Source organism: Brassica napus, chromosome C9, assembly GCF_020379485.1.
Source record: "Brassica napus cultivar Da-Ae chromosome C9, Da-Ae, whole genome shotgun sequence".
NCBI lineage: Eukaryota > Viridiplantae > Streptophyta > Magnoliopsida > Brassicales > Brassicaceae > Brassica > Brassica napus.
Window position 1 is genome coordinate 51,465,500 of NC_063452.1, and position 17,966 is coordinate 51,483,465.

Consider the following 17,966-nt stretch of genomic DNA (forward strand, 5'->3'; position numbering starts at 1 on the left):
ATCAAATGAAGAACCATCAACTATTGAAGCCGGTAAGACCCGTCACCACCATCTGCAGTAGATCTGTCAATTACCTTTTCCAAACAATTCAATTGAACCGAAGTTTTTGTTTTACCAAATCCATTGGAAGCAACATACAAAAGAACAATAAATTTTTTTGCCAGATTTAAAATAAATTGACAATCAAACAAACCAAGTTTCTGGAAGTAAAACAAATCAAAGAAAAAGAAGCAAAACGAATCAAACAAGCCGATGTCGGAGCTATAGAAGCCACCAGCCATCGGCTTGAAACTATATAAAAAAATCACTATTTCTTTCTTGACGGCTAGGGTTTGTGCTCAGGATTTAAACCCATAATCTAATGGTTTGGCTTGCCATTAATTGTGATACTATTTTTCTCAAGTTAAGGTTTTAATTTTGTTTAAATTTTATATTTTTAATTTAAATTATAAACAATAACTGTTTTAATTATTTAATAACATGTGAACCAAAACAAATTTGTTTTATCTAATTAATTAATAATAGGCTTCAATAAGCATTACGATTGAAACTATACATGCTTTAATTATACTCTAGATATTTTATATTAAGCATTAGGATTAATATTTGTAAGAAATGAACATGTAAATATTTTAGGGAAATTGCCACAAAAATCACATTTATAGTACCACTTTTCATGTTTACACTAACCATTTTTACCATCATTTTTAATGAAGGGTAAAAGACACTTATACCCTTAGAGTTAACTAATCTAGACTTAGGGTTTAGAGTTGAGGGGTGAGGTAGGATTTTTGGAATGTGAAATTTAGGATTCTAATAAATACATAAATAAATACTTAATTTTTAAAAAAAAATAGTTTCAAACATAATTCTCAATTTTCAAAAAGAAATTTGGAAAAAAATCATAAAAAAAATTCAAAAAAAGAAAATTAATAAAAAAGTTCGAATTTGAAAAAGTATAATCCGAAAACATAAAAAAATATTTTTTAATTTTTAATTTTTAATTTTTAATTTATTTAAATAATGATTTATTATATATATAGAAAACAAGGGTATAAGAGTCTTTTGCCACTTAATGAAGAATGTATTTTTGAAAATGTCCTTTTAGTGGTTGTAAAGATGAAAAGCGATATCAAGAAAGTGGTAAATTTCCCCAAAATTTTATTGAGTACTAGGGTAGGCCCGCCATACGGGCGGAAAGTTAGGAAAAAAAATATTTTATATGAATTTACATTACTTTTATGAAACATTTTTCAAAAAAAAATTGTAGATTGAAAACAATATTATAAACAAAAATAAATAAATAGATTTCGGATATCATGTTGTTATTTTTAATACATATTTTTGGACTGAATTAAAATGATAATAATTTTCATTATTCTATGAAGAAAAAACTAATATAATAAGATTAATAATGTCCATATACAATTATGCAATGATCATGCCAGAGAAATATGTTAAGGAAAAACTTATATGATCTAAGTCAAAACAACATTTTGTTAGCGTGAGTAGTTTGGTCTGTGTATGTTTTAATTAAAATGTGATAGTTTTCTATTAATGAAAGTCATACTTCAACTTCCCTGCCACTCTTTAAATTGATTATTGTCTATCGTTATTAAATAAGTTTAGAATTTATTAGATAAGTTTTACTATTAATTTAGAATTTATTAGTACCGTGGAAACTTGCATTATGAATTAACCATATATTTAAATTAAATTATAATATTGCATGGATGTTTTTTTTATAGAATCTATGCTCGTATGTAATAAAGAGCTTATGCAGCAGATGCGTGTAATTATCTTGCAAAATATATTTTTGCCTTGGTATATTAATACTTTGAAATAAAACTGTTTACCTTATAAAAGGAATCGTTTAAAATTTTCAATTATCAGAGTGTTCATTTATTCAAATAACTAAGTAGGAGTAATATATAATAATATGTTTGCTGTATTGTATGGAAAAAAAAAAGTTAGGAGCACTATTTATCGTGAAATTATGGACCTTAAAAAATAAGTTGATGTAAATGGGTAAAGAAAATAATTATAGGAGCACTATTTATCGTGAAATCATGGACCTCAAAAAATAAATTGATGTAAATGGGTAAAGAAAATAATTATTCCTATGTTTTTTTTTGCTTAAACATTATTTATATGTTAAATGTTCAGTATATGTATATCAAATTAGTAAATTCAATTTTGCATTCACTATATAATATTATACATTTTATATGTACATTCACTAATATACTATAAATCTATTGGTTCATCTAGTTTTTTTGGTTTTTAAGGGGTATTTTACACAGTAAAATAAATAAAAACATTTTATTGTATTTTTGACACATGTAAATCCAATTAAAATCATTGTACCCGGTTATGTTGATTTACATTAATTTATCATATCGGTATGATCAAATTGAATATCAACAATATCATGAGAGTTGTTTTTATGACGTATTTATAAGACGAAGAACACGATATTATTTGTTTACTAAAATATAAAAGTATATTGTTAAAAGTATTATTTTTAATTTGATCTAAGACCCAAATGGCAATATTCTCGCATGTTTATGAGTTACACCAAAAGCTGACACGATCTCCAATTCCAACTCCAAGTTAATGAGACGCCATGTTTTGGATGCGGACACGTGTCGACTTCTCAAGACTCGAATTAGTGACGTGAAACGCCATTTTTTTCATATTTTTTACTATTAAGTTCTTATTTATTTTTTTAAAAAATTATAATACTGTTCGAGATATCTTAATGGTCGTGTCGTGACTATAAGAATGATATTTTGTTGATTTATTTTTGAGAGCAGTTAAACAATGTAAATTATTGTTCTGGTATTTTTAAAATTTAATTTTATGTATGAGTAGATATTCAGGTATCAGATCGAGTTCAGTTTATGTCTTTTCAAATTATGGGTTTTAGAATCTAGAGATTTAAATTTTATTTTGATATTTATTAGTTTTGGTTCGGGTTCGGTTCAGCGGCCTTGGCTACCCATTTAAATTATGTTTATTTTATTGAAACCCAAATATATTTTAAGATCTTCAAATTCCAAAATAAAAGTAATATATATATGTAATAATTATGTATAACTAAATGCATAAAACTATCATGAAAAATGGTTCGTTTGAATATTTGAGTGGGAAACCATTAAATATTTTAATGTTTTGAGTTTTTTTACTGGTTTAAACATTTTAAACATTTTAAACATTTTAAAAGGTTTAAACAATTCCGAGTATTTTTGAGTATTGTAAATATTTTGGATATTATATTTTAAATTAATTATTATATTTAAATATATAATTATAATTTTCAAAAAAATTGGGTACCTAAAATATTTTGATTCGTGTGAGATTCAGTTTCAGTTCTTCGGATAAAAATTCCGAAACCATTCCAATATTTTACCATTTTCGTTCGAATTCGGTAGATATTTTTTAGGTCGGATTTTGGATATTTTGCTAAGCCCTAGTTTAGTGTATACTTTTTATGTTGTTTTTCTCATGACTTATTCTCTTATTTCTTATAATATTATTCCATCGTAAACAAAAAATATATTAGTGCGTTGTATTAGTATAGATTGTACTTTTCAGTTCCGAAGCATTCTGTTTACCATCAATGGAGTATCAACAAACCAATACAAAGGTAAAACACCTCAAAAATGAAATTGTAGTCATTGCACTTATAGAAAGCAAAGCATATTTTTGTAGAAAAAAGAGAGTATCATTTGGTAAAAAAAATCCTCCATGTTTTGGTATGAGTTTGTGGTCAGAGATTTTTAAGGTTGAAACCAAAATGTGTAATATTAAATCTCAAACAGAGACAAATATTTCTAACAACTATGATAAAAAATACGAAAATCAAATCCTGAAATTTGTTGATACCAATGACGCATGCTCTTTTTTTTTTAACACTGAACTAAGCGGATATGAATTTTCAGTTTTTAATTACTTATTTTATTAAACGATGTATTTGTAATATTCGTTCATATTATATTCATTAAGTAAATATTGTTTTTTTGCATCTTAAACTATCTATTTTTTTTTTTACGAATGTGTGATATCATATAAAAAAATGAGTATAGAGTTAATTAGATAATTTTAAAAACAGAAATTTTTCTTTCGTGTGCGATATCATATAAATAATGATCCGCCCAGTTAACAAAAATCATGATTATTTTATGTGTAATTTTTTTTATTTTGACTATTTTCTTAAAACTGTATTAAATTTTACATATTTTAATTAGAATATTTTAAATATCCTTACCTTTTTATTTGAAATGTAACTCAATATTTTTTTAACAACTATAATAAAATATTTAAAAAATATTTTTAGAATTTGTTTGAAAAATATGAAAATTACATTTTAAATTAAAATGATCCTAAAATATGATAAGTTTTGATGTAAAAGAAAACTCAAATTATGTCAAAAATAATGATATTCAATGATAATAACAATTTTAATTGATTATTTTAAAAAAAATAAATTTACAAAAATATTGTTTGAAAGAAAATTCATTTATCTTTCAAATATAAAATGAAAATATTATAATTAAATAATAAAAAATATAAATAAAAATCATAAATTTAGCAAATGACAACTGAGTTATATTATGCTAAAATTTTCTTTCTAACAATTTATCAAATGACAAATGAGTTATGAGCAAATAATACCATATAATTTTTAAAAACATAGCAATTCTTAAATATTTTTTGAATAAATAATTATTTTTAAATTTAATCAACTGAAAATAATATCCGTATAATTGTGTGAGTCAAATTCTAGTTTTATTGATGCATGTTAAATATTAGTGCTGCATGTTTTAGATAACATTTTAATGATGCACATTTTTTAAAAATCTCCATTATTAAAATTATGCACGTAAGGATAACTCATAAGGTTTGTTTTTTGGTTGATTAAATGACATTATGTCCAAATTTATTTAAAGATATTTCACTAATGTAACTGAAAAAGACAAACAATAAAATATGAAGTTTAAATTCATTTAAGCATATTTCATTAATGTAACTGAAAAGACAAATAATAAATTAGGCAGTTTTATTTGTTTTAGAATATTCATAAATGCAACTGAAAAAGACAAGAAAAAAAAAAGGAGTTTAATTAATGAAGTAAGAACATTTTCAAATGGGTACTTTTCTCTTTTAATAATAAAGATGCTTTCTTTTGATAAATTCAACTGTTTCCATACAAAAAAATTAAGAAAAACGAATAAGGGACATGAAAATGGAAATTCACCCTTAATCCCTTCAGACCATGCTAGTCAAGAGCTTCAGTTAGCAGATGTTGTTGTAGCCAACTTGGGCCAAACCTTGCAATATAAGATTGGAATCTGTGCTCTCTCGTCACACTACCTGCAATTTCCATCGCTACTCTGTTTTTGGATACCGGAATTTGAGCACAGGACCAACTCCGAATGTCACCAAGGTTCCATGACACTTGAATGACACATGCTCTAGTTAAATAGAATAGCGGTGATCCTTAGAATAGTCCCAGATCCATCGTCTCCATGTCACTGGTCGACGAACCATTCCACATCTTTTCGATGCCTCGCATTCTTCTTCTTCTCCATGCCGACATGGTCTTCATGACCACCACCACCGCGACCCCCTCCTCTGCCACCGTGATCACCACCGCTTCTGGAAATACTATTTTAACTTTTTAGCGAGTAAAACTATCTGCACAATATCATTGGCCAAAGTGCATTTTGTTAATACATAATAAACTCCAGATGTTTCATATGTTTGGAATTTTGTTATCATGTCAACCAATTTATTTGAGCATGATAAAGGCATAGTTGTGAATAAAATCAGACCAATGAATTCAAGAAAGCAGCTGAGTTAGAGTAAGACAAAAACTTATTATTTCCAATATTCTCTTTATTATTTCTGTCTGGAAGACAAAAAACTTTTGACCAAGATCAAGAGAAATATTTTTCAATTAGACTATCGCTAATGCTTTTTGCGACAATATAGAAGACATAGGGGAAAAAACAGGAATGAATAAAAAGAATATCTTTACTTGAAAGAGCAGTAGTAGTAACCTCTGTTCCAAACAACTAAACATTGATTGTACTGAAGCAATGAAGTAATGGCATGAAAACTTACAGTTTTAACATCAGTGATGTGAATGAGCAATATGGCTATCACAGTAACACTGGGACCAGCGAAGAAAAAGAAACCAAAGCCATGAGCACAGCCGGTGGAAACTCTGAAAGTAGTCTCGATATTCAGTGGTCTTCCAAGATAGCCTGACCGACGAACAGGTTAGATGATTTCATTATATTCCTGCAAAAGCAATTGTTCCCAGAGTATATAGACTATCTAGTTAACATCTCAATCAGACTGAAAACATCATCTACATTAATAGAAAAAAACAGAATCATCTGTTCCAGAAATCTGATGGAGCGAATTAGATAGACCCAACCTTTATGGGAACAATTGGATGTACAGATGAATATGAACATTTTGGTGTTGATGGATCATGTGAGAGAACCTATAGAGCAACGATCCTGCGAAAAACAAAAACCCATAAGAGAAAGAGAGAGAATAGCTGCCAGCCGAAAGATGGATGAATAAGCCATTAAACAGGAAAATAAGATTCTAGTTTTTTTTTTAATGAATTGAGAAGATGACGTTTGGGAGATGAGGTCTGACCTTTTTATAGGAGGATAAACATTGAATGTTTGATTGTGGTAGTTGTGGGTCGTAAATTGCTTCTTAATGGCGATGAATTGATGAATCCGTAACGTTTTGGAGGACACGAATCTAAGACGAACCGGCGCGAACGAAACTTAATCCAGGGACTTATCAAAAAAAAAAAAAAAAGCTCGATCCAGAGATTCATCAGGAAGATACATCTCACACATCCTCCTAAAACTCAGATAATGTCGATGGTTCTTGATGGCGAAGGATTCGTATGATGATGAACTTGGAGATGACGAATTCGGATGGAAGATGACGATTAAAAAGTATAAAAGAACATTCTGCTCAAGGCGGATAAACTTTAGAAAGAGAAGAAGAGAATGCGACTCAAAGGTTTCAGCCCAAAATTATATTTTTAAGCGTACAGAATACACAGACGTGTAAAGCCCATTAGAAACAAAAAAAAAGAAGCTCGAGACTTAGTTCAATAGGACACGTATCACTCTCTGCGCCCTTTATCTGATGACATGGCAAGAAGAGAAGACAGTGGAGCTCTTCTTTATAGTATATAAGAGCATGTTTACAGGGGTAACCTCTAAATGAGTTCTTAGTCAATATTTAAGTATTTATATTATTAAAATTGAAGTACCTTTTGATACTGTTTGAAAACTTAGATTGTAGACTTTTAATTTTTTTTAACTGTTGTTTGGACACAAAGTTAGCAGGAGAAAACGTTTTCTTTGCTTCCTTCATTAATGTCATTTTCGTAATTTCACTGTCGCACAACTTAAACCAAAATCAAAATCAATAACATGCACATTATCGATTAACTTACCCAGTAAATATCTTAACCAACTGGTTCAATTAACCAAACTATGAAAGCAAAAAATATTCGTGAGAATATCTTAATAAATAGAGAGTTTGAATTAATTGGTAGACAGAATAGGCTAGATTCTCGGTTGCAATCTTGAAATATATTATTACCTTAATTTTCAAAACTAAACTTTCATCCCAAGTCTTTTTTTTCTCCGAGCTATATATGTTTTCACATCTCTTATATTGCTTCCTAATCTCCTTAAAAGCCATCGAATGCCTCCACAGTTAGTTACCTAAATCATCACAAACAAATATAACAATATTTATACCACGATCCAATATATTTTGAGGTATACAAATTATAATTTCATGAAAATAATAATATGCCAATAACTAATCTACCGTGATTCTGTATGAATCTAACATTCCAATTTAGATTTTTATTAGTTAATATATTGATGTATTTCAGAAGAGAAAAGGGAATATACCCAAATATATATACCATACAATCAATAAATATCTTAATGGTTAGATTTTCCTTGTGATATTTAACCGCCCAACAATTTTCATAACCATATATATTGAAATCCCTCTGCGACTCAATTTCTTCATTCTCATCCCATCACCAAAAAAAAATCACAAACAAGAAATGTCGTAACGCGAGTTATAACCTGCTTAAGGATGTCAAACCTTACAAAACCGGGTGGAGAGTACGTGTGAAGATGTGTTAAGAGTAATTTATAAGACCTGACTTAGAAATTTTGTTGTTATTGCAAATTTCAGTTCCTCAAGAAAGTGGAGTTTATTTTAAGAATTCTTGAACACTGTTGTTATTAATAAGATGGATGTTCTTTTATTGTTATTGATTTATTTATCAACAATCAAAACTATGCATTTCTTTATGTTTTCTTTACTACATCAAACACAATCATTCAAGTCAATCAAGAAATGGAACAATCAAGCGTAAGGCAAATAAAAAATACATGCCATCAGCAATCACGCGTACATCTACCACAATCCTAAATGACAAGGTTTTTCTATTATTGTATGAACTAATCATTTTTCAATTATACTAACCTTGGTTTTGTCCGCAAAGTTCGCAATTATATTTGGTATTTGAGCTTCTCCCTTGAATGATCTTTCTTCTCCAACATCTAGAATTCTTATCAATAACACCTACATAACCTGAAAGATACTAAAACAAAGAATAAAAAAGATTGATTGTTGAACATGTAGTAGTCAAACATGACAGTTATTTTTCACAAATAATTACTAAATGAAAGTGAAGATACACTACCTGATATGGAAGACAAGTTTTTACTATTTCCTTCGTCTGTTTCAGTCTCTTTTTTTCTTCACTATGTGTCTTATATGCAACCGTGTAATCAGTCAATAAATAAAAGTTAGTACATGCCCGAAAAACACATAACAAGCCAAGTCAAAATCTAAACAAGCAAAATTAATGGAATAGATACAATATATTAATTTGGTTTGTAAATTATAGGCTTATCTAGTGTAGTTTTAAATCAAAAACATAACTTATTGCAAACGAATGCAAACTCATTAACCAATAAATCCTATCTCGACCACATTCTAAATAAGTTATACAACCAATGAATATTCAAAAAAAGAACGTAGAAAATAACAAGCAGAAAGTGTTTAAGAAAAACAGAAACCTAACTTTGCTTCTTCCATGTCGACCATATTCATCGCTGGTAACATAACAGGAATCAAGAGCACATCAATTTGATCAAATCATCTCCTTTTTCTACCTTGCAATTATTCCAATTTCTGGTCATCATATAATTGAATTTCGAAGTATACAAAGACTGTAAATTAAATATGAATTTACCTATTACATGCGTTGAGAAATTGAAGATTCGTTTACAAATTTTGAAACACTTGGGTGATGGCCAATCTTCTATTAGAGATGACAGATCTAAGAAAGATTGGAACAATGTTTAGGATTAAAAGAACCTAATCATTTACAATCAAAATTGAATAAACAGAATATAAACAGTCTAACCTTTTATACAATAAATCGATGAACAAACTGGTGAACATGAATTCGTCTTTAGGATTAAAAAAACCTAATAGTTTACAATGAAAATTGAATAAACAGAATATAAACAGTCTAACCTTTTATACAATAAATTGATGAACAAACTGGTGAACATGAATTCATCTACCTCATATTCGGTATTTGATTTATCTTTTTTAAGTTATCATTATGAAGATCAGATAAAAGAGAGAGACACCGAATGGCCAACAGAGAAGATTAGGAGAAAGCAAAAAGTAGTTGACTTTTCTAAGTAACATGTTATTTTCCCTGAGTAATTAGTTGGACAAATCGACAAAAGGAAAAATATTAATATGGGCCAGCTTTTATGTATAATTTGGATACATGATTACTAGCCCAATTCTGTAAATAATTGACATATTAATTCTTTTATTATATAGTCTAGCCCAATTTTTTAAATAATTGACATTTTAATTTTTTTTTTAAATAAAGTGAACTACAGTAAATTTTATTTAGCAATTTATGGTTGTTGTTCTTTGCGGTGAAAATAAAAACAGAAACTGTAATATATAATATATATATATATATATATATATATTATATAAAACAATATAATTTTCAAAAATAAAATATCACAAAATTAATAATAATTCATAGAAAACTACTGCAAAAGATAAAATCATTTTTAAATAAATAAACAGAAAGCAAGAGGTTAATATATGAATATTATAATTACGTCAACTTGCATCAAGTTATAAAATTATAAATATACTATTATGCATAGATAAAAAAATATTATCAAACATCTATATTATAAAATAATATATTCTACTCTAAAATGTAGTTTACGAAACATAAAAATATACATGGACATTTTGTAAATCCAATGATTTATGAGTTTACATTTAACACAAATTAAATTCAACACCCGCGCAGGGACGCGGTCAAAATTTAGTTAAAATTAAGTTAAGAGTTTATGTTAAGAAACACCTAATTTTAGTTCTTCAATGGTAGTTTTTTAAGTTAAGGATTCTTAAAAAAAAGTGATGAAAGAAATGTTTAAGATTGTTGATTGGATTGATAAATAAAAGGAAGAACATGAAAGAGAACAAGATTTTGTGATGAAAGAAATGTTTCAGATTGTGGTTTGTGATGGAAAACAATGCTATTCAACACTTCATGGAAGTCATATGATAGCTGTGAAGATCCCTAAGCTCAATCCATTCCTTAAGACTCTCAATCGCTTGGAACTGGTTTAAGAAATTTACCGTCAATATGAGGCAAGTTAGCTAAAAAAGCTAACAATGCAGGTGGAGTAGTCTTTGGTATTTCATCAAATGTGTTGGCTGAGACATGAGTTGCAGTTGCTGTCACATTACTTTGAAAGGTGTTCGAAGCAGAAGCCGCCATTGGTTTTACCGAACTAGAAAACTCTACAATTAAATCATGAATGGTTCAGATTTAGACTAGTTCACAATTCTACTGATCGTGCGAATGAAAATCAATACCTGATTTCTTTGTTGGGTCATAAACGATCATCTGAGCTGTATCTGGATAAACAACTTTTGACGAAGAAGCTACACTACCTGACAAGTCCACAAGGAGATTTATTTACTTAAATCATCAACATAATCTTATCCACGCCAGAAAGTGTAGTTGCAGATCCATGAGGTAGGTTTGTCTTCTCTACTTTCAGAACTACAGACCTGAAACTGATATAACCCACTCCACAACACCACCGAGATGAAACCATAAGCTCCACCTTTAATTGTTGCTGCAACTGAAGATCACCAATTATACTGCCAAAACCGTGAAGAAGGATTTAGCAAAGATCTTCAGAACTCTTTCAAAACATAACAACAAATCCTTGATGATGGTAAGGATCATGATAATCATACCTTAGTTTCTTCCACCTTATAATCATCAAGCGTCATCAGTCAGATAAAACGCAGGATGCAAGCTCTGTAGAATCAAAACTAACTACAAAAGTTGAAGACTTGAATGAATCTCGTTTTCATCAGTGTGATAGCTTCTTGAATGATCACAAACATAATACATAAACGCAATCTCAATATGAATGCCAAAGATGGATCAATAACAAGAGTTAAGAGACGGGATCATGGATTAAAACCTAATCAGATTGATCCTCTCAAAGCGATAAGAAGACTGCGTGAAATGAGATATGAAAGAGGCAATCAGAGACTTAGGTTCGAGTCGGGATCACCTGGGTGAAACGGAGGCGGAAATTCTGGTGACAAAGTTCGGCGAGGATTGATAACTCAGAACGGCGAGGTTCTTTAGTACCTCAGGGAGGTGAATCGCGGTGGATCGTCTTCGGAATCTAGGTCAACAGAGGAGGGGAGGAAGCACTCGACTTCGTTGCGGCGGAGCACTGGTCTTCCGCTCGTGGTCACCTCCGCGTTCGTAAACAATCCGATTCTGCTGCTTTCACTGGCCATGGAAGGCAGAAGATACCGATCAAAGCTTCGTCGAAGCGAGAAAGAAACACCTATCCCACAAGAAACGTTTCTTCCGGCCCACACGTCTCTCAAGTAAATGGCTATTTTCTTCTTAATTTAATTACTTATTACACTAAATACCACACTTAAGATACCCAATAAACACGCTCTTATGAGATAATACAATCTTTTATGGGATTGAGTCATGTTACATTTTTCAAAATAAATTTAAACACATTTGGCCCAGAAAATTAATTGATAGACTTTATAAATAGAACACATAAGAATTTTCTACAAAAATATATGTTATTGAATACTCTCAATAAGTTAAAGATATACATTCACTTATTGATTTAGCCTTTAATACCTAAGAGTTACACAAGGCAACCCAAAAACCATACAATAAAATTGTCAACATTTTAGTGTTTCCTCTCTTATAAAGAATCCAAAAAAAAAATATTTTCGTTTAAACTTTTTCAATGACACTTTTGCTTAAAAAATATATATATTTTAAAAATCCTACTTAAACTGTTATTTTATTTTTTTTGTTTGCTTAAAAATCCAAAACTTCTTTTTGCTTATAACTTTGTAATGCTCCCCCCCCACACATGTATAACGTAATAAGTTTTATGGCTAACTATCTACCTGACTTTTCAAGTGAAAATATATGTGCTAAAAAAATGTGAATCTTCCAAATCCACAAATTAAGGAAACCAGGGTTTTTAACCGCGCTATAGGCGGATTATGTATTTTGATTTTTTTTTTAGTTTTTTTTTGCATTTTTACTACTATGTTATTTGTTTGTTTGAGTTTACATTTAATTTATAAAATCTTAAGTAATTATATCTTGACCAATTTTGATTGAATATTTCTTTTAATGTTTTGTTGGTTGTTTTATTGAAAAATAATTTTTAATTATAAGTTATGTGTTTTAATTTTTGATAGCCAAATATAGGGTTTGAGAATAATATTTGCATCCGAAAAACTGACCCGGAACCGATTCAAAAATTAGGATATCGAATCTGATTGGATCCAGCCTCAATATCCGAACATGTCCATTTTTCAAAACCCCAAAATTGATACCAAACCGGACCCGTACCAAGAATTAAATGAGTATTCATACATAACCGAACATATAAATAAATAAATAAATAAATATATATATATATATATATTTGTTATAATTATACTTATAATAATATTAATACCTAAGATTAAAATTATAAATCAAATATATTATTTATTTTTGGTATTTTATGGATATATTTGGCTGCTTTGGATACAAAATATCCGAATCAGATTGTATCCATGGTTATTTTCGGATAGTATCCATAACTATCTTTAAGATAATTAATACTTTTATTTAACTATAAATATAGGAGTGGTATGGCTTTATAAATAACTCCAAAAACTAAAGACATAATCATATTAGAGATTCTGCTTTAATAATATAAATACATTATTTACAAACAATATAAAACCCTTAAGAAAAGTAAAACCTTCCAAGCTAACTGAACACGGCCTATATTTAAGCCAAAATGATTTTAATTTTAATTTTAAGTTTTAAAATTTTAAACTTAATTTTAATTTTAACGTTTGCATAAGATATTTAAAATACTTATTAATTTTAAACTTATTGCATTTTTATTATATTACTTAATTCCAATTTGTCACAAAAAATGTTTAAATGATCTTTTTAACTTAGACTAAAATGTTATACTAAAGAAGAAGAGAACAGTTATACCCAGGGTTAACTGATTGAAAAAATATATTTCAAAATTTTTTTTCATACCTGTTCCGTTACTAATTCTAACTTATTGTTAAACCAATATAAAGCTATTTAAGATATGTTTTAATAAATACCTAATCTAAAAACAATTCTTGTTCAAGTGGTCAAATATTTGACTTATTATTCCCTTTTTTTGGTAGGAATATGGGAGAATGATTCCCAATTTATTTAAAAAAAAAACCCAAACTTCAGCTTACAAGACGAGTTTGTCGTGGCCGCAACGGTCCAGCAACATCCTCATGAACTAAAACAGCGACCTCAATCGGTGCCACAACAAAACTATGAAAATCAAACGGAAGAGAAAATGCAAGGTTAGCCAAACCATCAGCTAAGCGGTTTGCTTCCCTATACACTTGAACGAATCGAACCAGCCAGTCCTTTGTCAAGAAGCCATGGCACAAGCGTACCAGGAAAGACAGCGGATGAGTATCCCCAATCCCTATAGTAAGAAACTCCATCACCATCATATAATCGACCTCTACCTTTAGCCTTCTCACCCCTTTCTCCCAAGCAACCACTAAACCATAGTACACACCCCATAACTCCGCTAATGTGTCGTACAACTACCTATATTAATCGAAAAACCACCACACCACTCGCCTTCTCCGTTTCGCAGTGCTTCCCCTGCAGCTGCCGGCCCCGAGTTCCCATGTGATGCCCCGTCCGTGTTCAGTTTCATCCACCCCACAGAAGGTGGCTTCCATCCCACCATTATCTCAACCATATGTCTCTCCTTTATGTGAGCATTCTCTGCTCTATTCGCTGCTATAACTCCCTTAGCCAAGTCACGTAAGAACTTGACTCTATCTCTCCAAAGTCGGGTATCACCAAATACATTTCCACATCTCCACTTCCATCCCCACCACAGAGTCAAAGCGAATATAGTAGCCCACAGAATACCACCACCTGCATTGTTGTCACATAGGTTCTTATATAAGCATTCCAGTAACTGCATTCTGAAGAAAGCATTCCTTCTCGTTCTCGGAACAAATCTCTCCCATATACCTTTTATCGCAGGACAATCACGTAACACATGTATTATAGTCTCAACTCCTCCTCTGCAGACCTGGCATAAGTCAGTCCCACTCAGGTGTCTTCTATGTCTCTCTGCATTCGTCATGATTGCTTGGTTTGCCACTAGCCAGAGGAACATTCCCTTATAGAGTTTACTTGTTCTTTTTTTTAACAGCATAGAGTTTACTTGTTCAAGTGGCCAAATATTACGTGAACTTTTCGAATCTATAATAATGGTATTTGATTTTGTAAGGGATAAAAATATGGGTTTTTTGCAAGATTGACTCAAAACTCAAAGTAAAACTTAAAACTAACTCATGCTTTTCTTGGATTTTTCTTTTCTCATATTCACCCCACAAGTTCATATAATTCACGAAAATGCCATCAATTTTTTTTTTTCCGAAAATGACATTTTTACTCTCTCACCCTCATCATCTTCAAGTAATTACAAGATTGCCATTGTCATCAATACTCCAATCACCATGAACAACCAATTTGAAGCTCTTAATGCATCTAAAATCGATTTACACTCTCTCTTTCTCACTTGTTATGAACTAAAAACAACATCTCTTTCACTTTGCCTCCATATTCATCCAAAAAACTCAAGCTTTTGATTCAATTTTTTTTTATGGTTGATAGAGCCATTCAAGCATACTATTCTTGGTGGGTTACTTTCGTTTGAGATTCTGGGTGGTTGGAGAAGACTTTGTGTGCTAAAAAAGTCATCTCACTAGTTTAAGGTATGAAATTGAAATTTTTTCCAGATATGTTCGTGTAGAAGACTTACCCGTAAGTAGTATGGCTGTAGAAGACTTACGGGTAAGTCTTCTGGTCAAACAGATGACTTACTTGTAAGTCGTCATCTTTGTTTGTTAAAAAAATCTAGAGAATACCCTAGACGACTTACTGATAAGTCGTCTAGGATAAACAGGTTAGTTTTGCATTTGATCGAATTGTGTCAGATATTTGACTTTTCCTGGACGACTTACCAGTAAGTAGTCTCTGGGAAAACAAAAATTTCAATATTTTATTAAAACTGAACGACTTATCTGTAAGTCGTCTCAGGTTAATTTTGCAATTAGAAAATAAAACTTACATATTTAATTTTTCCCAGACGACTTACGAGGAAGTCGTCAAATAAGACGACTTACTTGAAAGTCGTCCAGGATAAGCAAAGTCGTCCAGATTTATTTCCTAGATTATGGTCAAACCTTGCTTATCTCGGACGACTTTCTCTTACGTCGTCTACCTGGACGACTTTCAAGTAAGTCGTCTGGGTAAAGTTAAATATTTAAGTTTCTTTTTCGAATTGCAAACTAACCTGAGAAGACTTACAAATAAGTCGTCTAGCTTTAATAAAATATTGAAATTTTTGTTTTCCCAGAGACGACTTACTGGTAAGTCGTCCAGGAAAAGTCAAATATCTGACACAATTCGGCCAAATGCAAAACTAACCCGTTTATCCTAGACGACTTACGACTTACTTGTAAGTCGTCCTATTTAAAATTCAATTGCAAAAATGACATGTTTCGACGACTTGTAAGTCGTCCTATTTAAAATTCAATTGCAAAAATGACATGTTTGGACGACTTACTGGTAAGTCTTCCAGACGACTTACTGGAATGTCGTATGCGTCAATATTTAGTAAACTTTCATTTTTTCTATGTTTACTAATGTGTTTTATTTTGAATTTTTGTACTCAGTTACATGCGGTGTATGAAGAATGGTTGTTGAAAGATTGTCATCGGGATTTTGTGGTTGATAATGTCAAAGGAGCGAGAATCATTTTTTTTGGGGAAAGGTTCGACACATGCTGAACTTCTTGCAATGGCTCAAGAAGATTATAACCTGGACATGAGCACATAATCTGTGGAGATAACCTACTCATTACCAGAAGAAATGATGCAGTCTTTAGACATGTTACAGGCTGGAAGCTGGGTCGCCCAAATGGTTGTTGGAGGTTTAAATCGGATCAACCAAAGATGTGATCTATTGGTCGATATGTATAGAATCTTACTTGATAACCTGAAACCAAATGAAGAATGAATGAGATGAGGATTATGATATGAATAAAACAAGAATAATAAACTGAAAGAAAGGATAGCATTGGCGGAATCAAGCTGCTGGATGTGTATCACTCTCAGCTTGATCTGATGATGGATTGAAGTGGATTTGAGGATGAGGGTTTGAATGAATCTCTCAATCTGATGGAATGATGGGGCGATGTGATTGACTCTCTCAATCTGTGTACTGAGATTATTTGATTTGCACAAATAAACTAGACTCACGAAATCAATAGAACAACAAAGAATCTCTCTTTGAATCCTAAAGACCGATATTTTATACAAAGAACAATCTTTGATAAAAAACTGAATAAACTTTTTATTAACTTGATGATTGAGGGTGCTCTTTACAATGCACGTCTAGGAGCTTATATAAGGCTCAGAGACAAATGTCCTAACGTTCTAAACAAATAGAAAAGGAAACAAATCAAGCAAAGTAACAAAATCGGAAACTAGCCGTTGGAGCCTTTTATGGGATTTTGGCTCCAAGTGAGAAACTTGATTCTTGGGGATAAGAGAGCTTCCTTGGATCTTCCTGGGTGCTTGATAGGTACTGATGTCGTGCCTGATCTGAAGAGAAAAGAGCTGTTGGACATTAATGTCGGTTTACTCCAAATAAGGCAGGTTTGAGTAAATGAGGATCCTTATGATCCAATGGTTGCTGGTGCATGGTATGAACTTGTAGAAATCCTCCTGGACGCCTAGAATATCTCCTGATTGGTTGAAATGATCTCCTGGTCGCCAATTTCTGGTTTAAAGCTGATTGAATCGGTTAGCTTCCAATTGAGGCAAGTGTAGAACTGGTTTGACCGGTTTTGGAGATTGGATCATAACTTCATAATTACGTGGTAATTTCTCCTGATCTTAGGCTTTATGGAAAGCTGATAAACTCCTCTTGACTCCTATGATGGGATTTTCTTCAGGCCGCTTCTTCATTGGGCTTGAATCTTCTTCTAAAGTCAGGTACTCGCAGATGGACGGGCTGAGAGACCTCCGACTTGTAAAATTCATAACTTCATGCTCCGTGAATATTGTGGCCCGATTCCAATTGGCCTGGACCCCTTATTGAGTGTAGAATCCATAACAATTATTATCGTCATTTAAGCCCTCCTGGTTTTTAAGATATGGCATTTTTAGTG

At 30.9% G+C, this 17,966-nt stretch overlaps 1 long non-coding RNA gene across 18 annotated transcripts; it reads right to left on the reverse strand.

Moving 5' to 3' along the window:
- Positions 1 to 5,100: 5,100 nt before the first annotated feature.
- LOC106411807 lies at positions 5,101 to 12,087 on the reverse strand. 18 transcript variants are annotated; one of them, XR_007328215.1, is made up of 14 exons: positions 11,727 to 12,075; positions 11,401 to 11,482; positions 11,209 to 11,301; positions 11,011 to 11,088; positions 10,771 to 10,935; positions 9,509 to 9,572; positions 9,335 to 9,421; positions 9,164 to 9,250; positions 8,780 to 8,848; positions 8,560 to 8,677; positions 6,679 to 7,775; positions 6,449 to 6,533; positions 6,130 to 6,309; positions 5,101 to 5,700 (listed from the first exon to the last, which is right to left on the reverse strand). It is a non-coding gene; the product is annotated as an uncharacterized LOC106411807 (long non-coding RNA). The 18 variants fall into 18 exon arrangements; XR_007328217.1 differs by having other exon boundaries at positions 8,780 to 9,254; positions 9,672 to 10,935; positions 11,727 to 12,080; XR_007328227.1 differs by having other exon boundaries at positions 8,780 to 9,254; positions 11,401 to 11,464.
- Positions 12,088 to 17,966: the final 5,879 nt, after the last annotated feature.